The sequence below is a fragment of the Pleurodeles waltl genome, chromosome 2_2, assembly GCF_031143425.1.
Source record: "Pleurodeles waltl isolate 20211129_DDA chromosome 2_2, aPleWal1.hap1.20221129, whole genome shotgun sequence".
Taxonomy (NCBI): domain Eukaryota; kingdom Metazoa; phylum Chordata; class Amphibia; order Caudata; family Salamandridae; genus Pleurodeles; species Pleurodeles waltl.
Window position 1 is genome coordinate 938,416,277 of NC_090439.1, and position 24,743 is coordinate 938,441,019.

Genomic DNA, 24,743 nt, shown 5'->3' on the forward strand with positions numbered 1-24,743 from the left:
TGCAGCACACATGGAAATAGTAAAAACCAAGGAGGAATGTAAACAGTTGTCCTCATTACGCCAGCCCTAGGGAGGCATACATGTTTGGCACTACTGTTTTAAGCTATGTTGTAAATATGGAGCAGTGTCAAAAACCATGGGTGTTGAGTGGGAACACCCACAGCCATGCCCATGGCACACCTTCCTGATAAAATGTGAGGAAATGCAGCAACTTGTGCTGCGTTGCATTACACCATGTATACAAGCCCATGTAAAACCATGCAAGGTGGCTTTGCATGGCCTTGTAGATATTCATCTGCACTGTGCACCACAGGACCGTCAAAAAAGCAACTAGGCATCAAATTGTGCGCCTGCACTGGCTGAGAGGACAGGCATGCACTGTATCTCATAAATAGAGTGCATTCCATCCCTTTCAATGTGGTGCAGGACAGCACAGCATAAAGGCCAGGGGCATTGCCCTACACAAATGAGGCTCATAGAGTTCACTTCCACTGCCAGATGTGGAAGAAAGGGCAATACCAGTGTATGGAAATTAAGTTTGTTTCACCACTGAGTTTGTGTTTCACCACTGTGCATATTAGTTGTTCAATGTTCACCAGTAGCACATTACATTTTGTATTCAGTTTAGCTGCCTATTGGCTTTATCGTGGCGTTAGACATTGCAGTTGAGACATTGCAGATGAGCTGTGTTTTTCCACATGGTAAACTAAGCTTGTGTTTTTCGTATTTTCTCTCACCGAACACGATAGCATGATAAGGAAGCGCATATTTTGTGTTTTTCCCTAGTGCAGCCTTGGGAGAGGCAGCCTTGAAAACTTGGCCAACTTTCGACAGTGTTTCTTCCAACTCTGACCTACAGTAGCCAGCATGTTTTGAATATTATAAAAGGTGTCCCTGGGCAGCAGTGAGGGGGAATTTTCTGAGACTTCAGTCAGGAGTGGACGTCAACTGCCTGACCTATCCCGTGAGGGTGGAAAATCTCTTTCTCGCAGTTGAACAGGGGTCATCAACTTGCTGGCATGAGAAAGATGACCAGCAGTGATAGGCCCTATGGTGATGAATTTTGACTAATATTCTTTGTTTGACAGTTATGCTATAATATAATCACATATATTTGCTGTGTACATTGCAATTGAGAATCACTTTGATATATTTTCCATTCATTGCTGTGACTACTTTTAAATGTGTGCCTCCAACCTACTAATCTCTTCTCTCAGGAACCTCATGGAGAAGTAATAATAAATGTCTTCTTTGAACTAAGAAGTGCATTCCAGAGATTGTTGTCAGCTCAGTCATTAGTGAAAGCAAAACAACTAGTATATGGCAAAATGCACCTGGGTGCACAGGTAGTAGTTTTCCATGTCAGAGCCCTCAGTTCCCCCTCGGGTTGAAAGACAGGAGAAATAGGTAAAGCATTTTTTAGAGCAACACCATTTTAATGAGGCCTATATGCCCTGCCAGGGACAGGAACAGTGAAATCCAACAGGTGACCTTCTTCATAAGTGTGCTGAGGATGGTGCCATAATTCAACGTATTACCTCTTCATGGTACCTGTATACCCTAATTCCCATATACTTAAGGGAACCAGAGAGCCACTACTTGTAAAGTCTAGAGTAAACTGCTTTGCATTGGTGGAAAGAGGAAATATGTGAGATTTCCTCAGATTATGTGTATTGCAGAGAGTGCTTCCAATTTAACAAACTTTTGGAGTATGACATTCAGACATAGCCTCAGCTCTCGTACATAGAAAGTTAAGTCATCTGCATATAGTGATATTATTATGTGCCTGCTCATGTACCGTGGGAATGGTGTGAGTAATGTTGCCTGAGTTTGGCAGCAAGTGGCTCCATAGCCAACACAAACAGGGGAGCTGATAGCGGGCAGCCCTGCTTTGGGCTTCGCATCAGGATTAGGCCTGTGCAGAGTTCAAAGAGTTCCACTATGCAGAACGCCACAAAGTGACTAAAAAACTCCACCATGAGATGCAGAGGTCTGCAAATCAGTGGAGCGGGTTAGATCGCGCCATTCACACAGATTTTTAACATCCGGTGTGTTTCCTGCACTGTAAAATCAGTGTGAACTGCACCACGTGCAGCACAAGAGGCCGCTGCTTCTTTTCTGCCACTAGAGTACATTTTCTACTCGAGCGGTAGCTTCCTCATCTCAAATGGAAGGTTTCTCAACATGAGCGGTAGCGACCATCCACGAGCTCCTGCATTGAGAAATTTCACCAAGGGTGGTCTGGAGTATGATTTTCCTTGATCGGTCTCTCAAACCTAACGCTTAGTTTGAATTTTTCAGAACTCTGTGCTCTAAATGGAGCATGGAGTGGAAAGCAGAGTAGAGTTCACCCCCCAACTTCTAGACAGGAGTAATGGGACCGACAACACTCAATTGACCCATAGGGTCTCATTTCCAAGAAGTGATGAATCACTGTATTGCAGCAGTGATGTGTCAGAACTACTTGTGCTGTGCTAAAAAATGTTATGATGCCATGGGTGCTTTATATTTACAATACAGTCCTCTGTGGTGTAGGCTCCCAGGATGTGTCAAAAATACTAATACATCTAAGGGAAGGATTCCACAAGGCATCCACTTAAAACTGATGCATTGCTAAAGTTGGTCTCAGAACTGATGCAACTTCAGCAATGCGTCAAAAATCTCAGGCGATGTGTCAGTTCAGATTAATGCATGGAGCCTAATGTATGAGGACCAATGTAAAAGACTTTAAAATGGTGAAATATCACCTTCTACACTTTTACATTGGTTCTGTATGCAGCATGGCTATGTGTCACATTATAGTGGGCATAGTCTACTGATGTGTATGTAGAGACCTGCTTATGTGTGACATAGTGAGAGACCAGGTAATGTAATTACTTAATTGTTGTATTTTACAGTATGCAGACCTAGAGTTTGGGACCCCTTCCTCGATGAAGAAGTGAAGATCCTGGCCTGTCCGGTGCAAAAAGTACACAACTTCACATAGCCTTGCTGCAATGGATGATGGTATCATAGATGCCATGGTCTGAGGTTGGTCAAGGGGTACTACAACATGATTGGTACATGTGTAGACCTACTACAACCAGTAGGAAGGTGCAAAACAGAGATCTTCCAGGGTGTGAAGTTACTTCAAAGGGATAGATTCTTTTTTTAAAGCCACTGTGTCAGTCCTTACACCTGGGTTTTGGTGGGGTAGGAATTCCGACGCATTGCAGGCTATTTATGATGCATCTTGAAAAAGAGTCAAATGAGGGAATTTCTTATAAATATCACTGCATCAATTGTAAGTGACTTTTTCCGACGGAACACCAACTATGCATACATTGAAATGTTCATGATGCAGCCGGATCCCATGCAGGTTTTTTTGACACAGGGCCAGGATAAATGACGCCTTTGGCCAAAGGTGTCACTTTACAATTATAGAGCTAGCACAGCACCGCTGCTGAGTTAAAAAAAATAATGCAATGGCAATGCAAGCTCTTTGTAAATAAGCCCCATAGTCTGGCCATCAGTTAGGTTTTCTAAAGATGTATCCAGTCCACGATGCTGGTGGGCAAACCTATCCTGTGCAATACCACAAAGAGTAACTCCCATTCCAGGGAGTTGAATTAACTTAGTGGCACCTGGAAACACTGTAAGGGGTGCAAGTGAAGTTTGAAGATTGAGCACAGTCGACCGCTGTGGTATGAACCACGATTGATCTGATCTAGTGAGCTGGTCCTTCAAGAGTATCAAATGAGTAGCAAACAGCATGGTAGATATCTTGGCTTCGCAATTATGTAAAGAGACGTTCCTGTATGAAGTGCACCGATGTCGGGCCTTCCCAGGCTTCAGTAGGGCTATAATTACAGCCTCATGCCAAGATTATGGCAGTGTCTCCGAATTATGAGCCTCCTCATATAGCCCCAGCAGCCAAAGGGCCAGCAAGGAGGCATAGTGCTTATAGAATTCATCCAGCATGCCATTTGCACCTGGAGCTCTGCACATTGGATGAGCTCTGATCACCTCAAGAATCTCATCCAATATGAAGGGATGCTCCAAGAATTTTCTTAGAGCATCACTCAATCACCGAGAGCTACATCTTCAAAATATGTGCCTTCTCAGGTGATTTATTATCTAGCCCTCCAGATATAAAGTATATCATAAACCCTCATCATGGGAACTAGTTTCCTTGAGTCCTGGTCTCTGTAGCCTGCAAGGTCTGAGACCTATTCAGGCTCTTTTGGATAATACAATTAAAATTGCCACCCCATAATTAGGATTGGGAGTTGGTAGCCAACATCTTCCTCCGCAGGCAATTAAAAAACTGGATCATCAAGGTTGGACCATAGCAGTAGATTAAGGTTAGTTTTTGCGTGCCCAACTTCCCCCAGATGATAGCATGCTGTCCTTGATCATCTGTGAGGGATCCTTAAAGGTGAAAAGATGACCCTTTCTTCATTTGAATAATCATCCCTCATCCATAAGTAGAATCAATCACTGCATTTGTAAAGCGCGCTACATACCCTTGAGGGTCTCAAGGTGCTGGGGAGGGGGGGGTGCTACTGGTCTAAGAGCCAGGTCTTGAGGAGTCTTCTGAAGGCCAGCAGGTCCTGGGTCTGTCGTAGGATGGTGGGGAGAGTGTTCCAGGTCTTGGCGGCGAGGTAGGAGAAGGATCTGCCACCGGCGGTGGTTTTTCGGATGCAGGGGACTGTGGCGAGGGCGAGGTTGGCTGAGCGGAGGCTTCGGGTGGGGGTGTGGAGTCGGTTGTTGAGGTAGGTGGGTCCGGTGTTGTGCAGTGCTTTGTGTGCGTGGATCAGGAGCTTGAAGGTGATCCTTTTGTTGACGGGGAGCCAGTGCAGGCCTCTCAGGTGGAGTGTGATGTGGCTGCGGCGGGGGACATCGAGGATGAGTCAGGCCGAGGCGTTCTGGATGCGTTGGAGTCGTCTCAGGAGCTTGTTTGTAATTCCTGAATAGAGGGCGTTCCCGTAGTCGAGTCTGTTGGTGATGAGGGCCTGGGTAACGGTTTTTCTCGTGTCGAGGGGGATCCATTTGAAGATCCTGCGGAGCATACGGAGGGTGTTGAAGCAGGACGCGGCGACGGAGTTGACTTGCCTGGTCATGGAGAGAGTGGAGTCGAGGATAACCCCCAGGTTGCGTGCGTGGTCCGTGGGTTCCGGGGCTGTGCCTAGTGACGTGGGCCACCAAGATTCGTCCCAGGCCGATGGGGTGGGTCCGAGAATGAGGACCTCCGTCTTGTCTGAGTTCAGCTTCAGTCTGCTGTCCTTCATCCAGTCGGCTACGGCCTTCATTCCTCGGTGGAGGTTAGCTTTGGTGGTGTGGGGATCTTCGGTGAGGGATATGATCAGCTGGGTGTCGTCGGCGTAGGAGATGATGTTGAGGTTGTGTTGTCGTGCGACGTGGGTGAGGGGGGCCATGTAGATATTGAACAGTGTCGGGCTGAGGGAGGATCCCTGTGGGACGCCGCAGATGATCTCGGTGGTTTTGGAGCGGAAGGGTGGGAGGTGGACGCTCTGGGTTCTGCCGGAGAGGAAGGATGTGGTCCAGGCCAGGTCCTTCTCTTGGATACCGGCGTCATGGAGGCGTGCTGATAGGGTGCGGTGGCAGACCGTGTCAAAGGCTGCTGATAGGTCCAGGAGGATGAGGGCGGCTGTTACTCCTTTGTCCATCAGGGTCCGGATGTCGTCAGTGGCGGCGATGAGGGCGGTCTCGGTGCTGTGGTTGCTGTGAAAACCGGATTGGGAAGGGTCCAGGATGTTGTTGACTTCGAGGTAGTGGGTCAGCTGTTTGTTGACAATCTTCTCGGTACAGAAGGGAGCAGGGAGATGGGCCGGGAGTTCTTGAGGTCCTTGGGGTCCGCCTTGGGCTTCTTCAGAAGGGCGTTGATCTCGGCGTGCTTCCAGCTTTCTGGGAAGGTTGCTGTCTCGAAAGAACAGTTGATTGTTTTCCGGAGGTGGGGCGCGATGGCTGCGCTTGGCTTTGTTGAAGACGTGGTGAGGGCAGGGGTCCGATGGGGATCCGGAGTGGATGGAGTTCATGGTTTTGATTTGTGTCTTCGTCGATGACGCTGGACCAGACGGTCAGGCGACTGGTGCGAGTGGTAGTCGCAGGGGTGGTGGACTCGGTGGTGGGTGCGGTGGGGTCGGGGTTGAGCTGTCGTGGATGTCGGTGATCTTGCGGTGGAAGAAGGTGGCCAGGGAGTCGCACAGGTCTTGAGATGGCAGGATGTCGTTGGTGATGGAGCTGGGGCTGGAGAGTTCTTTCACGATAAAGAAGAGCTCTTTGGTGTTGTGTGCGTTGTTGTCTAGGCGGTCTTTGAAGGCGGTCTTCTTGGCGGTCCTGATGAGTAAGTAGTAAGTAAGTAGAGTAAGAGGATAGGAGGCAGTAAGCTGACCATTTCTTAGCAAAGGAACTATACAGAGTCCTCCATGTTTGTACTCACCATGTTCCGTTCTAAATAGATTTGATTGCTTGTAGGAAAGTACCCTCTTTCTTGGCATGGTTACCGCCATTTTCTGCCTGATGTCAGTGTGTTTGACTGTGTTCATCGGGATCATGCTAACCAGGACCCGAGTGATTATGCTTTCTCTCCCGAAAGTCCGTATTTCACCCACAATTGGCATACGGGTGTCCCCTTATAAGTCCCTAGTATATGGTACCTAGGTACCCAGGGCATTGGGGTTCCAGGGGATCCCTATGGGCTGAGGCATACATTTTGCCACTCATAGGGAGCCCATGCAAAGGCTTCTGCACGACTGCCATTGCACCCTGTGTGAAAAGGTGCAAGCACCCTTTCACTGCCATTTTTACTGCACCAGGTCACTTATAAGTCACCCCTATAGCAGACCCTCCAGCCCTGAGGGTAGGTTGTAAAGTACCTTAGTGTGAGGGCACCCTTGCACTAGCAGAGGTGCCCCCATGAACTCAAGGCCCATTTTCCCGTACTTGGTGAGGGCGGGGATGGCATTTTACGTGAGTACTGGACATAGATCACTTACTATGTCCAGCTACATAATGATAACTCTGAACATAGGCATGTTTGGTATCAAACATGTTGGAATCATACCCCAAGGCTTTTGCAAGCATTGGTTGTAAGATTCCCAGTATTGCCATTTCAGCCTTCTGGGGTTTTCCAGGCAGCCCCAGCTGCTGCCACCTCACAGACAGGTTTCTGCCCTCATGTTGCTTGAAATGGCTCGAGTCCAGGAAGGCAGAACAAAGGATTTCCTTTAGGAGAGGGGTGTTATAGGCTTGGGAGAGAGTGCCTCCCCAAGCCACTGGAAATGTTTTAAAGGGCAGATTTGGTGCCCTCCTTGCATAAACCAATCTATACCAGTTCAATGACCCGCAGTCTCTGCTCTGGTGGGAAACTGGACAAAGGAAAGGGGAGTGACCACTCCCATGTCCATCACCACCCTAGGGGTGGTGCTCAGAGCTCCTACGGAGGGTCCCTGGGATTTGCCATCTTAGATTAAGGCTTGCAGGGAACTCTGGGAGCATCTGCACTATACCACATACTCCTCATACCTGAGAGGGGTCCTAAAATGGGTCAGAACAGGTGTCCCTTCCCAGTGTACTGGACAATTGAACAACCTGCCAGGTAGATATATCATAATAAGAGGAAGGTTAGATGGACAAGATATTGTCATAGGCAGTAACTATGGCTGAAATGTAGACCAGCTGACATTCTTTACAACTTTATCCAAAGTCCTAGCACCACATGTGAGGAGACTATAACTGTGTTGTGGACACAGTCATGGACTGCTCACACCCACCTTTGCATGACTCCAGTTCTCTGCTTGGCAGAGGGAATGGAGCTTGATTGACTCCTGGCGCTCCCATCACGGGAAGCAACAGGACTACTCATTCTTCTCACCTCTCTATGACCTTCATGTGCATCTTGACAGTATCCTATGCTCCCCGGACATTCATGAAATGGTGGTGCTGACTGAGTGCTTAAGTAGAACGGTCTCAGACTATCATGCTCTCTTGATGGGTCTGCTATGGAGCAGCCCTGGACCCTCTAACCATACATAGTGCCTATGGCCCGAGTCCCTGGAGGATCCAGTATTTTGAGACATCCTTGGAGGGCCAATAGAATTTTACTTTGAGAAGAATACAGGCACTGCATTATCATTGCTGATAGAGTGAGAGGCATTCAAGACTGTGGTCAGAGGCAGTCACAGGGGTGAGACTAAAACTCCTTTAAGACATTGAACCTGCGGAGACAGAACTGAAGGCTCTTGAAAAGTGGTGACCAAATCACTTGGAACTGCAAGCCAAGCTTTTAGGGGTCAGTAAAAGGTGGTGGTTGAAGTGGAGCGACTCACATTTTTCGATTACAAAATTTACATGATTTGAACTGGAGCACTGCTAGGATGGTTGGCGAATCCAGCAAAACATGCCTCCATGATTATGGAACTGAGATCCACTAATGGAGATAGGCTATACAAACAGAATGGTATCAATACACCAATTTGCTCCTACTACTGTGCCCTATATTGATGCACTGACATCATTGGAGTGAAAGCCCAGAAGATTGTTCATGGGAAGCGACCCTCCCCGTGCTGCCACCACAGGCTGCAGAGGACCTAGGCGAGGACATTATGCTCCCCAAGATTAGGGCTGCAATCAAACAGATGGCCTGGAAAAAAACACTGGGTACAGAAGGACTCCCAGTGGAGTTTTATTCGAGTTTTGTGGAGCACCTAGCCCCTAAGTTAGTTGATCTATTCCATGCAGCTAAAGATATGGGTATCCTACTTCCCTTTACTAGAGAAGCCCTTATACTACCTCTACTAAAACTAGAAAAGGAGCTATTGACGTAACATCTTACCACCCTTTATTGATGTTGAACATTGATTACAAAATACTCAGCAGAGATTTCTTCAACATATGCCTACACTAATCCATAGAGACCAAGTGGGGTTTATCCCAGGTCATAATACGGCCCTCATCATCAGACGGCTCCTGATGACATTAGAGGTGGACCTTTATGACATGACAAGAGCTGCAATCTTCTCAGTTGATATTGAAAAGTCATTTCATAGCCTAGAGAGGTCATACCTACATGAAGTCATGAGGTGCTTTGGTCTGGGGGAAAGTTTCTTAACCTGAACAAAACTATTGTACATGAGTCCACAGGCAAGGGTTCTCATGGGCTGAATCATCTCAGAGGATTATACTGTGGAACAGGGGATGAGGCATGGGTTTCCTTTATCACCCCTTTTTTTCCCACTCACAATGGAGCCCCTTGCTTGTCATGCCTGGAAGGGCGACTCTTATGGTGGAATATGGGTGGGGACCAGGAACACCATATTACACTCTACGTCAATGAACTCCTCCTTTTTCTTCAAGACACGGATGGAGCTCTTACAGGAGCTCAGAACCTCCTAGAGCGCTTTGGGAATTTCTTGGGTCTTTGAGTCAATTGCTGAAAATCTTGTATCTTCTCAGCAGCACTCTTGAAAGGACCTGAGATAAATCTGGGGCCCTTGCATTGGGACCCCCACTGTTTGTCATACTTGGGGGTGTACATTTACCATGACCCGGAGGATTTGCTGGAGGGCAATGTGGGGAAGGCTGTCCGAGGGCTCTGGGCTAACGTTGATTTTTGGAAGGCATTTCCACTCTCAGTGGCTGGCCGTGGAGCTCTATTGAAGATGGTCACATTGCCACTCCTGCTCTACTTTTTTGTACTGTACTGGTTTGGATCCCACAATCATGGTTCGGGGACCTAGATGCAATCACAACAGGGCTCCTGTGGGGCCCGGGCCTCAGGAGACTGGCATTATCTACACTCCCAAGGCCAGTGATGAAGGTGAGTATGGCCATTCCAGACTTCAAATCGTATTATCTAGCAGGCCAGCTGCAGTGGTTGACCGAATGTCTAGCAATCTGGTTGTCACCTGACAGAGAAATGTGCACCAGCGCCCCTGACAACAATACGTTGACCAGCTTCCTTCTCTGCCCATGATCCCTATCTACTGTGGATGCTAAGGAGTTTACAGTATTGCTTCACTGCTGGGATCGTTGCCTTCAGTGAACCAGAACAAAGACACCCTTCTCCCCTGACATATCGATGCGCTTTTTGTTAGTGCTACCACATGGTGGCGAATGGCGATGGATATGCGACTGTGCAACGGCGGGTGCGACTATGGTGGGTGCCTTATATGAAGCAGAGACCCTCTTGCCTTTCACAGACTTCCAGGAACGTTATGCTTTAACCCCGGGGCAGTTCCTTCTACATAGAGCAGTAACAACTAAGCTCTGTCGATATTGGAAGTAGGGCCTAGTGAAAGTGCCCCACTTCAATGTCTGCTAGTATTTGGCCAATGCCTTTGGAACGTTTAAGGCAGTCTTCTGCTTGTCCAGGTGACAAAGGCACAAACTAATAACCCCCTCAACAGCTCTTAAGTTTGCAATGGGAGGAGGATCTGGGAAGCCCAATTGTGGACAAAGATTGGGGACATATCCTGGAGCATGCACCCAAGCTGTCTCACAATGTTTGATTTAAACGCATCAACTTTTACATACTATGTAGGCCATATCTCACTCCTGGAAAGATAAGCCAATACTTTGAACAGGAGGATGCTAAATGCCCTCAGCGCTGCAAGCCCTGAGTTGAATTCATTTATATCTTTTTGATCTGTAAGCCCCTACTCGAACACTGGGAGGGTAGTGAATGGGAGGTTCCATATACTCTGGGACATTGCCGAATTAGTTGGTTCCCTCACACTAATAAAACAAAAATCACAAGCCAGTTCCAAGATTTAGCTTTTATCATAGGTGGAGGCACAGCCTGGGAGTCTGTAGTGACAGTGCTTGACGAATAAGATTCTCTGTCATCAGATGACAGACGAACTTCTCCTAAAATAGCTACTGCTATACACACACGAAGGACCCGGAGAGATACAGGTTGTTGTTGTTAAGATGAGCATGTTAGCCCCTTCTGGGTTCCCTTCCTTACAGAATGTCCCCAACTGGGGTCACTCTCTCCTTTATGGTTATGTTATATAGATGAATATTTAACACACTAGGCTAATAATAGGCACAGTGGGGGGGTAGGGGATTTATAAGGTTCTTAGAACACATTGGAATTTCATTGCATGATTATCAACGGGAGTCAGTGATGAGGCACAAGTGCAAATGCACGGAATGTTGTCCTATGTACGAAATCATGCCATATCAGCCCTAATTTGTGAATATCCAGCATATGTGCATTGGTTGTGTACTCATTCTATGAATGCTGCTTGGCCAACAAACATGGTCCTCGCTTGACTGTTGTAGGAAAGTCCTCCTTTTTTGCCTGATCACCCCCACTCTTTTTGGATAGGTACTGGTGGTTACTGACTCTTGGCTGTGCCCTGGGTACTGCTAACCAGTCCCAGGGCCTGTGCTCTGTGTAAAATGGATATGCAAATTAGGCTAATTATAATTGGCTAAGTTAACCTACCTATAAGTCCCTAGTATATGGTAGGGCATGTAGGTTTAGGGACCACAGCATAGGTGGTGCACACCTAGGTGCACTGCTGAGGTGCCCAGTGTCATTTTAAAAGCAAGCCTGCCTTGCTGGCTGCTTTTAAATTAAAGTTATATGCAAATTCAACTTTGGAATTAAAGGTACTTCCAAAGTCTTATACTACCTTATTTTTACATATAAGTCACCCCTAAGGTGTGCCCTATGTGCCCCTAGGGCTGGGTGCCATGTAACTATAAGCAGGGACTTTATAAAAATAGATTTATAAGCCCTGGTTAGGTAAAAACTGCCAAATTCGTTTTTCCCTCATTGAAGTAAATGGCCTTCATAGGCTAAAATGGGCAGACTTTATTTTAAATTTTAAAGTCTCCTTAAATGTTACATACCAAGAATTTGGTATCAAATTAATTGTTGTAATAAATCCCACAACTTCCAGTTGTTGGATTTAATATAACTTGTTCAGGTAAAAAGTTTAGACTTTACCTAAAAAGTTGCCAATTTCAGCTCTGCATTGTTTTTGCTGCTGTGCTCTGATTGGCCAGCCTGCAGCAGCTTCTGCCAGGCTGCCTTGATGAGGTGTGAAGTGGCCTGGCTTCACACAAAGGAATGTGCTTGGGGGAGAGAATCTCCCCTCAGCAGATGGTGAGGCAGGAAGGGGGAGGGCTGCCAAACTGGTCTTCAAAGGCAGAGAAGGACATCTGGGGCACCCAGCAACACCCCCACATCCTGCAACCCCAGACAATTAGGTGCCCCCTTGATTAGATTAGGAGAGGGCAGGAGAGGGGTGTGTTTATGATTTTTAGCCACACCAGTGGGTGGGCTCAGCCAGATGTAACCTCCAAAAATCAGATTCATCCATGTTGGATTTTTAGAGACTGTTGCCTTCTGGGATGGATTTTTGCCACACTTCCCAGGAAGTGGTCATCACAGGGGGACGACCCTGTCCCTGATTGGAGAACCAGGGCCCCCCTGCTTTTCACCCAGGAGCAAGGATAAAACTGGCAGACCTGCCCCCACACCTCAGATCCCCACCAAATTTCAAGAAGAAAGAACTTAAGGAGAAGAAGGACTGCCCTGCTGGACCCCTGGCCTGCACCTGGACCCTGCACTCAGAAGGACTGCACCAGCTGCACACTTGGGTTTCACCACAAGAAGGACTTTGCCTGGCTTCAACTGGTTCAAGGAGGGACTCCCTGTTTGCTACAGGTGAAAAATTGCTATCCAGAGTCCCCTGCACCAACTCCTGAAAAAGTGACCAGCTAACTACAGTCCAGTGGCCAAAAAGGAGTTTGCGCCAGGTGCATTCTGGGAGTTGAAGTCCGCACCCCCCAAGGACCATCACAGAACTTCTGGACCCTTGGGGTGAGCTGTGGACCCCAAAAGAACCTTAAAAGAACATCTGGGTGAAGCCCCAGAAGTTTGGAGAAGATTTGACAAATTTTGTAAAAAAGCTCCAGAGAGCGACCGACCCACCGCGGAAATTCTAGCCGGCTTGCCTCAACCGCGACCCGGCCTGACTTCGTGGTTCGTCCCGGTAAAGAAAAACATCCGAAAAAGAGACTAAGTCCGAACGTAAAAAGTTGACCGGGACCTCCCAGCCATCGTATCCGAGAAGGGCTCCACGGACGTCGGATCAAGATCCAGGTTTACCCCGGTCGAAGGATTTTCATCTCGAAAAAACGACTAAGTCCGAAGGTAAAAGTCTCCACCGAGGAAACCGACATCGCGTATCCGGACAAGGGCTCCAGGAGGTCGGATTCAACTGGCAGGTTCGTCCCGGTGAAGAAAAACTTCAAAATAAAGACTAAGTCAGAAGGTAACTTTTTAACCGAGGCCTCCCGCGACTTGTAGCCGAGCAGGGCTCCATCGCGGTCGGCCTGAAACTTTGACTTTGCCCCGGTCCTGGTGCAACCAGATGACCCGATTGGCGCTTTTTGTTTCTAAGCGCTAGAAAAATAATAATTCTTTAAAAATTCATATCTCCGGTTCCCCTGAACCGATTTTAATCGTTTTTGTGTCATTTTAAAGATAAAAATATAAACTATTTTTATAAATTGGTTTTGGATTTTTAAACTGTTTCCTGTGTTTTCTTTAATTACTGTTTTGTGATATTTGAATGCTTTACACACTGTCTCCTAAGTTAAGCCTTGACGCTCGTTGCCAAGCTACCAAGGGTTGAGCTGGGATTAATTTACTGAGACCTAACTGTACCTAGGTGGAGGTTAGTGGCTTGTTGCTAGGTGTAGGTACCTACCTGCCCTTACTAATAACCCATTTTCCAACATTTTTGGTGGCAGCGGTGGGATCCTGTACTTGTGTTCAGTATCACGTTACAGTTTTAAGTAAAACAAATTAAAAATCCTTTAAATTGTCTTAGTGCAAAAATGTTTTTTTTTTTTTAATTTTTAATTTTTTTTTTTATTATTAATTATTAATTTGGATTAATTTCAATTATTGAATTTTTGTAATTTTTCAACATTCTTGTTTCCAATTTTTGCAAAAAGTTTTTGTTGACACAAAACTAGGGAACCATGGAGCTTGATCTGGCTAGCCTACCCACACTGACAGTAGTCCAGCTTAGGGGGTTGTGCATTGAAAGAGGGTTGCCTGCAACCACAGATCTCAGGAAGCAAATCCTGATTAAATCCCTGACAGCATGGGCTGAGGCCCAAGAGGTAGAGACAGAGGAAGCTCCAGAGGAGGAAGAAAAAGGGGAAGATGCTAACTCTAACCACTCAGGGGAGGGAAGGCATCTGAGCCTAAGTGAGGAAGAGGAAGAACGGTCCTCAGTAGATACAGTCACTAGGGGCAGACCCAAAGCTAGTGGTAGGAAGGGGGTCCCTTCAGGAGGAGAGAACCCATCCATCAGAGAAAGAGAGCTGGAGGCCCAGCTAGCATACATAGCTTTGGAAGCAGAGAAGCTGGCCCTAGAAAAGAAAAAGTGGGCAAGCAAAGAGAAAAGAGATGGTGGCAGCGATAAAGAGGCTGAGGTGTCCCTGGGTGGGGGTTTTGCCCCCAGATTACCCAAAGGGGTGGTTCCTGCCTATGTAGAAGGGGATGACATAGATAAGTGGCTGGGGGCCTTTGAGAGGGCCCTCCAGATGAGGAAAGTCAAGCCTCAGTACTGGGGTTCACTTCTTTGGGAGTTAGTTCCCAACTCTGGGAGGGATAGGCTCCTAACCATGAGTGGGGAGGATGCAGACTCATACCCCAGTATGAAGAGTTGCTTGACTAAAAAGTTTGGTCTGACCCCAGAGCAGTATAGGCTCAAGTTTAGGGACACCCAAAAGACAAGCACCCAGTCCTGGGTGGACTTTGTGGACATTTCAGTAAAGGCACTGGAGGGCTGGATACAGGGCAACAGGGTAAGTACCTTTGAGGGGCTGTACAATTTGATTATGAGGGAGCACCTTCTAACTAATTGTGTCCAAGAGAGGCTCCGCCAGTATCTAGTAGACTCTAGGTTGACCAACCCCAGAGAGCTGGGGGAGGCAGCAGATGACTGGTTAAGAACTAGGGTTAACCAGAAACCCCCAGGGGGTGATCAGAAAAAGGGAGGACATGGTTCTTCTCAGGGGAAGAACCAGGGGAAAGATGATAAAAAACCCAAAGAGTCCTCACAAGAGTCCCCAAAAACTTCTCAGGGAGGGGGAGCCCGAGCCAATTCACTTTTAAAGGGAAAGGGTATCAGGGAAAGAATTATGATCCTGCTAAAGCAGGAAGGTTTCAGGAGCTTGCTAAGGCCGGCAAGTGTTTTGATTGTCATCAACCTGGACATAAAAGAGGAGATGCTATCTGCTCCAAGAAGCCCCCCACTGGTGGGCAATCCCAGGGGATTGCTAGTGTAGGGTTGGGGTGGAAGTTGGCCCAGGGGTGGAATCAGGGTACACTGAAGTCACCTTAGTATCCGTGGGTGGGGTGGACATTGCAACTATGGCCACCTTACCTCCCATCATGGAGAGGTATAGGCAGAGGCCTAAAGTCAATGGGACTGAAGTGGAAGCTCTGAGAGATACAGGAGCCAGTGTGACAATGGTCACAGAAAAGCTGGTTTCTCCAGAGCAGGTCTTACCTGGTGTCTTCCACCAGGTGACTTATGCAGATAGCAGAACCAAACTCCATCTCGTGGCTATGGTGAGTCTGGAATGGGGAGGTGTGACTGGCCCTAAAAAGGTAGCTGTAGCTCCTGCCCTCCCAGTAGAATGTCTGCTGGGAAATGATCTTGAAGCATCTGAATGGTCAGAAGTGGAGAGAAGGGTCCATGCACAGATGCTGGACCTCCCTGAATGGGTGTGTGCTGTGACCAGGTCACAGGCAGCACAACAGGGAAATGCTGGACACTTGGACCCTGGAACAATGGGCCAAGCCTCCAAGAAAAAGAGAAAGGGCACTGGGTCTGGATTGCCAGCCCCAACAAGTACAGAGGGTCAGGAAGAATCCAACCCTGAGGGGGAGGATCTGAACTCTGAGGGAGGGACACTTTCCCTGCAAACTATGCCTGACTTGGCAGAACTGCAAGGGGCAGGTGGACCCACCAGAGAAGATTTGTGCCAGGGACAAAGAGAGTGTCCCACTCTTGAGGGCCTGAGGCAGACTGCTGCCAGGCAAGAACAAGGGGATACCAGTGGGTCCCACAAGGTTTACTGGGAGGATGGAGTTCTCTACACTGAGGCAAGGGCCCTCAAACCAGGGGCTACTAGGAGAGTAGTGGTCCCCCAGAAGTATAGAGAATTCCTCCTTACCTTAAGCCATGATATCCCCTTAGCTGGTCATTTGGGGCAGACCAAGACCTGGAACAGGCTGGTCAACCATTTTTATTGGCCCCAAATGTCAGAAAAAGTCAGGGAGTTTTGCAGCTCCTGTGTCACCTGTCAAGCTAGTGGCAAGACAGGAGGCAAACCAAAGGCTCCCCTGATACCACTGCCAGTGGTTGGGACTCCCTTTGAGCGGGTGGGGATTGACATTGTTGGTCCCCTAGACCCACCAACTGCTTCAGGTAACAGGTACATTGTGGTGGTAGTGGACCATGCCACCAGGTACCCTGAGGCAATACCCCTCCGGACAGTCACTGCTCCCACAGTGGCTAGGGCCCTACTTGGTGTGTTCACCAGAGTGGGATTCCCAAAGGAGGTGGTCTCAGATAGGGGCACAAACTTTATGTCAGCCTATCTGAAAGCCATGTGGGATGAGTGTGGTGTTACTTATAAGTTCACCACCCCCTACCACCCACAGACCAATGGTCTTGTGGAAAGATTTAATAAGACCCTGAAGGGCATGATCATGGGTTTGTCTGACAAACTCAGGAGGAGATGGGATGTCCTCCTCCCATGCCTGCTGTTTGCCTACAGAGAGGTGCCACAGAAGGGGGTTGGATTCAGCCCCTTTGAGTTACTGTTTGGGCACCCTGTAAGAGGCCCATTGTGCTTGGTGAGAGAGTCTTGGGAAAAGCCTCTCAAAGAATCCAAGGAGAATGTGCTAGATTATGTACTGGGCCTGCGGTCACGCATGGCTGAGTATATGAAGAGGGCAAGCAGAAACCTGGAGGCCAGCCAGGAGCTCATGAAGCTCTGGCATGATCAAAAGGCTACCCTGCCTGAGTATCACCCAGGACAGCTGGTGTGGGTTTTGGAGCCCATGGCTCCTACGGCACTACAGGCCAAATGGACTGGGCCCTATCCAATTCTGGAGAAAAAAGGTGAGGTCACATACTTGGTGGACCTTGGAACCCCCAGGAATCCTCACAGGATCCTGCATGTTAACAGGATGAAACCCCACCAGGACAGGGCAGACATGACCATGCTAATGGTCACTGATGAAGGGAAGGAGGAGGAGGGTGAACCTCTGCCAGACCTCCTGTCCTCAAAGGCAAAAGATGGGTCAGTGGAGGGAGTGGTACTCTCTCCCAAATTGACAGATCAGCAACAAAAAGACTGTAAGCAAGTTTTGGGACAGTTTGCTAGTCTGTTCTCCCTGACCCCAGGACTCACCAATTGGTGTGTCCATGATGTTGACACTGGTGACAGCTTGCCTGTCAAGAACAAACTGTACAGGCTGTCTGACCAGGTCAAGGCCAACATCAAAGCTGAAGTGGCTAAGATGTTGGACCTCAAGGTAATTGAGCCCTCTGATAGTCCTTGGTCCAGTCCAGTGGTACTGGTGCCCAAAGCTAATCCCCAAGGTGGGAAGAAATAATTGAGATTCTGTGTGGACTACAGAGGTCTAAACGCAGTCACTAGGACTGATGCTCACCCCATACCTAGAGCTGATGAGCTCATTGACAGGTTGGGGGCTGCCAAATTCCTGAGCACATTTGATCTGACCTCAGGATATTGGCAGATTGCCTTAAGTCCAAGAGCTAAGGAGAGGTCAGCATTTTCCACACCAGAGGGCCACTTTCAGTTCAAGGTGATGCCCTTTGGCATGAAAAATGCTCCTGCCACCTTCCAACGGTTGGTGAACAGAGTCCTATCTGGGTTGGAATCTTTCAGTGCAGCTTATCTGGATGATATAGCTGTATTTAGTTCCACCTGGAGGGACCACCTGGTCCACCTGAAGGAAGTGCTTCAGGCCCTGCTTCAAGCAGGCCTGACTATCAAGGCAAGCAAGTGCCAGATAGGGCAAATCTCTGTTGTGTACCTGGGCCACCTTGTTGGTGGAGGCCATGTACAACTTCTCCAGCCCAAGATCCAGACTATTCTGGATTGGGAGGCTCCTAAAACCCAGACTCAGGTCAGGGCCTTTCTTGGCCTGACTGGGTACTACAGGAGGTTTGTTCAGAATTTTGGGACCATAGTGGCCCCTCTGACTGAGCTTACCTCCAAGAAACAGCCCAAGAAGGTCATTTGGACCCCAGAGTGTCAGAAAGCTTTTGACACCCTAAAGCAGGCTATGTGTTCAGCACCAGTGTTACTGGCCCCTGACTATAGCAAGGAGTTTGTAGTACAAACAGATGCTTCAGAGGAAGGGATTGGGGCAGTGTTAGCACAAGTTAATGAAGAGGGCCATGATCACCCAGTTGCCTTCATCAGCAGGCGACTACTCCCTAGAGAGAAAAAATGGAGTGCCATTGAGAGGGAGGCCTTTGCTGTGGTCTGGTCCCTGAAGAAGTTGAGGCCTTACTTGTTTGGCACTCACTTCCGTGTACAAACTGACCACAGACCTCTCAGATGGTTGATGCAGATGAGGGGGGAAAACCCAAAACTGTTAAGGTGGTCCATTTCCCTACAGGGGATGGACTTCACAGTGGAGCACAGACCTGGGACTGCCCATGCCAATGCAGATGGCCTTTCCAGGTTTTTCCACTTAGCTGATGAGGACTACCAGGGTGTAGGTTAGTACCCATCACCTTTCATCTGGGGGGGGCAGTGTAGGAAAGTCCTCCTTTTTTGCCTGATCACCCCCACTCTTTTTGGATAGGTACTGGTGGTTACTGACTCTTGGCTGTGCCCTGGGTACTGCTAACCAGTCCCAGGGCCTGTGCTCTGTGTAAAATGGATATGCAAATTAGGCTAATTATAATTGGCTAAGTTAACCTACCTATAAGTCCCTAGTATATGGTAGGGCATGTAGGTTTAGGGACCACAGCATAGGTGGTGCACAACTAGGTGCACTGCTGAGGTGCCCAGTGTCATTTTAAAAGCAAGCCTGCCTTGCTGGCTGCTTTTAAATTAAAGTTATATGCAAATTCGACTTTGGAATTAAAGGTACTTCCAAAGTCTTAAACGACCTTATTTTTACATATAAGTCACCCCTAAGGTGTGCCCTATGTGCCCCTAGGGCTGGGTGCCATGTAACTATAAGCAGGGACTTTATAAAAATAGATTTATAAGCCCTGGTGAGGTAAAAACAGCCAAATTCATTTTTCCCTCATTGAAGTAAATGGCCTTCATAGGCTAAAATGGGCAGACTTTATTTTAAATTTTAAAGTCTCCTTAAATGTTACATACCAAGAATTTGCTATCAAATTAATTATTGTAATAAATCCCACAACTTCCAGTTGTTGGATTTAATATAACTTGTTAAGGTAAAAAGTTTAGACTTTACCTAAAAAGTAGCCAATTTCAGCTCTGCATTGTTTTTTCTGCTGTGCTCTGATTGGCCAGCCTGCAGCAGCTTCTGCCAGGCTGCCTTGATGAGGTGTGAAGTGGCCTGGCTTCACACAAAGGAATGTGCTTGGGGGAGAGAATCTCCCCTCAGCAGATGGTGAGGCAGGAAGGGGGAGGGCTGCCAAACTGGTCTTCAAAGGCAGAGAAGGACATCTGGAGCACCCAGCAACACCCCCACATCCTGCAACCCCAGACAATTAGGTGCCCCCTTGATTAGATTAGGAGAGGGCAGGAGAGGGGTGTGTTTATGATTTTTAGCCACACCAGTGGGTGGGCTTAGCCAGATGTAACCTCCAAAAATCAGATTCATCCATGTTGGATTTTTAGAGACTGTTGCCTTCTGGGATGGATTTTTGCCACACTTCCCAGGAAGTGGTCATCACAGGGGGACGACCCTGTCCCTGATTGGAGAACCAGGGCCCCCCTGATTTTCACCCAGGAGCAAGGATAAAACTGGCAGACCTGCCCCCACACCTCAGATCCCCACCAAATTTCAAGAAGAAAGAACTTAAGGAGAAGAAGGACTGCCCTGCTGGACCCCTGGCCTGCACCTGGACCCTGCACTCAGAAGGACTGCACCAGCTGCACACTTGGGCTTCACCACAAGAAGGACTTTGCCTGGCTTCAACTGGTTCAAGGAGGGACTCCCTGTTTGCTACAGGTGAAAAATTGCTATCCAGAGTCCCCTGCACCAACTCCTGAAAAAGTGACCAGCTGACCACAGTCCAGTGGCCAAAAAGGAGTTTGCGCCAGGTGCATTCTGGGAGTTGAAGTCCGCACCCCCCAAGGACCATCACAGAACTTCTGGACCCTTGGGGTGAGCTGTGGACCCCAAAAGAACCTTAAAAGAACATCTGGGTGAAGCCCCAGAAGTTTGGAGAAGATTTGACAAATTTTGTAAAAAAGCTCCAGAGAGGGACCGACCCACCGCGGAAATTCTAGCCGGCTTGCCTCATCCGCGACCCGGCCTGACTTCGTGGTTCGTCCCGGTAAAGAAAAACATCCGAAAAAGAGACTAAGTCCGAACGTAAAAAGTTGACCGGGACCTCCCAGCCATCGTATCCGAGAAGGGCTCCACGGACGTCGGATCAAGATCCATGTTTACCCCGGTCGAAGGATTTTCATCTCGAAAAAACGACTAAGTCCGAAGGTAAAAGTCTCCACCGAGGAAACCGACATCGCGTATCCGGACAAGGGCTCCAGGAGGTCGGATTCAACTGGCAGGTTCGTCCCGGTGAAGAAAAACTTCAAAATCAAGACTAAGTCAGAAGGTAACTTTTTAACCGAGGCCTCCCGCGACTTGTAGCCGAGCAGGGCTCCATCGCGGTCGGCCTGAAACTTTGACTTTGCCCCGGTCCTGGTGCAACCAGATGACCCGATTGGCGCTTTTTGTTTCTAAGCGCTAGAAAAATAATAATTCTTAAAAAATTCATATCTCCGGTTCCCCTGAACCGATTTTAATCGTTTTTGTGTCATTTTAAAGATAAAAATATAAACTATTTTTATAAATTGGTTTTGGATTTTTAAACTGTTTCCTGTGTTTTCTTTAATTACTGTTTTGTGATATTTGAATGCTTTACACACTGTCTCCTAAGTTAAGCCTTGACGCTCGTTGCCAAGCTACCAAGGGTTGAGCTGGGATTAATTTACTGAGACCTAACTGTACCTAGGTGGAGGTTAGTGGCTTGTTGCTAGGTGTAGGTACCTACCTGCCCTTACTAATAACCCATTTTCCAACATTTTTGGTGGCAGCGGTGGGATCCTGTACTTGTGTTCAGTATCACGTTACAGTTTTAAGTAAAACAAATTAAAAATCCTTTAAATTGTCTTAGTGCAAAAATTATTATTTTTTTGTAAATTTTTTTTATTTATTTTTTATTAATTATTAATTTGGATTAATTTCAATTATTGAATTTTTGTAATTTTTCTAAATTCTTGTTTCCAATTTTTGCAAAAAGGTTTTGTTGACACAAAACTAGGGAACCATGGAGCTTGATCTGGCTAGCCTACCCACACTGACAGTAGTCCAGCTTAGGGGGTTGTGCATTGAAAGAGGGTTGCCTGCAACCACAGATCTCAGGAAGCAAATCCTGATTAAATCCCTGACAGCATGGGCTGAGGCCCAAGAGGTAGAGACAGAGGAAGCTCCAGAGGAGGAAGAAAAAGGGGAAGATGCTAACTCTAACCACTCAGGGGAGGGAAGGCATCTGAGCCTAAGTGAGGAAGAGGAAGAACGGTCCTCAGTAGATACAGTCACTAGGGGCAGACCCAATGCTAGTGGTAGGAAGGGGGTCCCTTCAGGAGGAGAGAACCCATCCATCAGAGAAAGAGAGCTGGAGGCCCAGCTAGCATACATAGCTTTGGAAGCAGAGAAGCTGGCCCTAGAAAAGAAAAAGTGGGCAAGCAAAGAGAAAAGAGATGGTGGCAGCGATAAAGAGGCTGAGGTGTCCCTGGGTGGGGGTTTTGCCCCCAGATTACCCAAAGGGGTGGTTCCTGCCTATGTAGAAGGGGATGACATAGATAAGTGGCTGGGGGCCTTTGAGAGGGCCCTCCAGATGAGGAAAGTCAAGCCTCAGTACTGGGGTTCACTTCTTTGGGAGTTAGTTCCCAACTCTGGGAGGGATAGGCTCCTAACCATGAGTGGGGAGGATGCAGACTCATACCCCAGTATGAAGAGTTGCTTGACTAAAAAGTTTGGTCTGACCCCAGAGCAGTATAGGCTCAAGTTTAGGGACACCCAAAAGACAAGCACCCAGTCCTGGGTGGACTTTGTGGACATTTCAGTAAAGGCACTGGAGGGCTGGATACAGGGCAACAGGGTAAGTACCTTTGAGGGGCTTTACAATTTGATTATGAGAGAGCACCTTCTAACTAATTGTGTCCAAGAGAGGCTCCGCCAGTATCTAGTAGACTCTAGGTTGACCAACCCCAGAGAGCTGGGGGAGGCAGCAGATGACTGGTTAAGAACTAGGGTTAACCAGAAACCCCCAGGGGGTGATCAGAAAAAGGGAGGACATGGTTCTTTTCAGGGGAAGAACCAGGGGAAAGATGATAAAAAACCCAAAGAGTCCTCACAAGAGTACCCAAAAACTTCTCAGGGAGGGGGAGCCCCGAGCCAATTCACTTTTAAAGGGAAAGGGTATCAGGGAAAGAATTATGATCCTGCTAAAGCAGGAAGGTTTCAGGAGCTTGCTAAGGCCGGCAAGTGTTTTGATTGTCATCAACCTGGACATAAAAGAGGAGATGCTATCTGCTCCAAGAAGCCCCCCACTGGTGGGCAATCCCAGGGGATTGCTAGTGTAGGGTTGGGGGTGGAAGTTGGCCCAGGGGTGGAATCAGGGTACACTGAAGTCACCTTAGTATCCGTGGGTGGGGTGGACATTGCAACTATGGCCACCTTACCTCCCATCATGGAGAGGTATAGGCAGAGGCCTAAAGTCAATGGGACTGAAGTGGAAGCTCTGAGAGATACAGGAGCCAGTGTGACAATGGTCACAGAAAAGCTGGTTTCTCCAGAGCAGGTCTTACCTGGTGTCTTCCACCAGGTGACTTATGCAGATAGCAGAACCAAACTCCATCCCATGGCTATGGTGAGTCTGGAATGGGGAGGTGTGACTGGCCCTAAAAAGATAGCTGTAGCTCCTGCCCTCCCAGTAGAATGTCTGCTGGGAAATGATCTTGAAGCATCTGAATGGTCAGAAGTGGAGAGAAGGGTCCATGCACAGATGCTGGACCTCCCTGAATGGGTGTGTGCTGTGACCAGGTCACAGGCAGCACAACAGGGAAATGCTGGACACTTGGACCCTGGAACAATGGGCCAAGCCTCCAAGAAAAAGAGAAAGGGCACTGGGTCTGGATTGCCAGCCCCAACAAGTACAGAGGGTCAGGAAGAATCCAACCCTGAGGGGGAGGATCTGAACTCTGAGGGAGGGACACTTTCCCTGCAAACTATGCCTGACTTGGCAGAACTGCAAGGGGCAGGTGGGCCCACCAGAGAAGATTTGTGCCAGGGACAAAGAGAGTGTCCCACTCTTGAGGGCCTGAGGCAGACTGCTGCCAGGCAAGAACAAGGGGATACCAGTGGGTCCCACAAGGTTTACTGGGAGGATGGAGTTCTCTACACTGAGGCAAGGGCCCTCAAACCAGGGGCTACTAGGAGAGTAGTGGTCCCCCAGAAGTATAGAGAATTCCTCCTTACCTTAAGCCATGATATCCCCTTAGCTGGTCATTTGGGACAGACCAAGACCTGGAACAGGCTGGTCAACCATTTGTATTGGCCCCAAATGTCAGAAAAAGTCAGGGAGTTTTGCAGCTCCTGTGTCACCTGTCAAGCCAGTGGCAAGACAGGAGGCAAACCAAAGGCTCCCCTGATACCACTGCCAGTGGTTGGGACTCCCTTTGAGCGGGTGGGGATTGACATTGTTGGTCCCCTAGACCCACCAACTGCTTCAGGTAACAGGTACATTGTGGTGGTAGTGGACCATGCCACCAGGTACCCTGAGGCAATACCCCTCCGGACAGTCACTGCTCCCACAGTGGCTAGGGCCCTACTTGGTGTGTTCACCAGAGTGGGATTCCCAAAGGAGGTGGTCTCAGATAGGGGCACAAACTTTATGTCAGCCTATCTGAAAGCCATGTGGGATGAGTGTGGTGTTACTTATAAGTTCACCACCCCCTACCACCCACAGACCAATGGTCTTGTGGAAAGATTTAATAAGACCCTGAAGGGCATGATCATGGGTTTGTCTGACAAACTCAGGAGGAGATGGGATGTCCTCCTCCCATGCCTGCTGTTTGCCTACAGAGAGGTGCCACAGAAGGGGGTTGGATTCAGCCCCTTTGAGTTACTGTTTGGGCACCCTGTAAGAGGCCCATTGTGCTTGGTGAGAGAGTCTTGGGAAAAGCCTCTCAAAGAATCCAAGGAGAATGTGCTAGATTATGTACTGGGCCTGCGGTCACACATGGCTGAGTATATGAAGAAGGCAAGCAGAAACCTGGAGGCCAGCCAGGAGCTCATTAAGCACTGGCATGATCAAAAGGCTACCCTGCCTGAGTATCACCCAGGACAGCTGGTGTGGGTTTTGGAGCCCATGGCTCCTAGGGCACTACAGGCCAAATGGACTGGGCCCTATCCAATTCTGGAGAAAACAGGTGAGGTC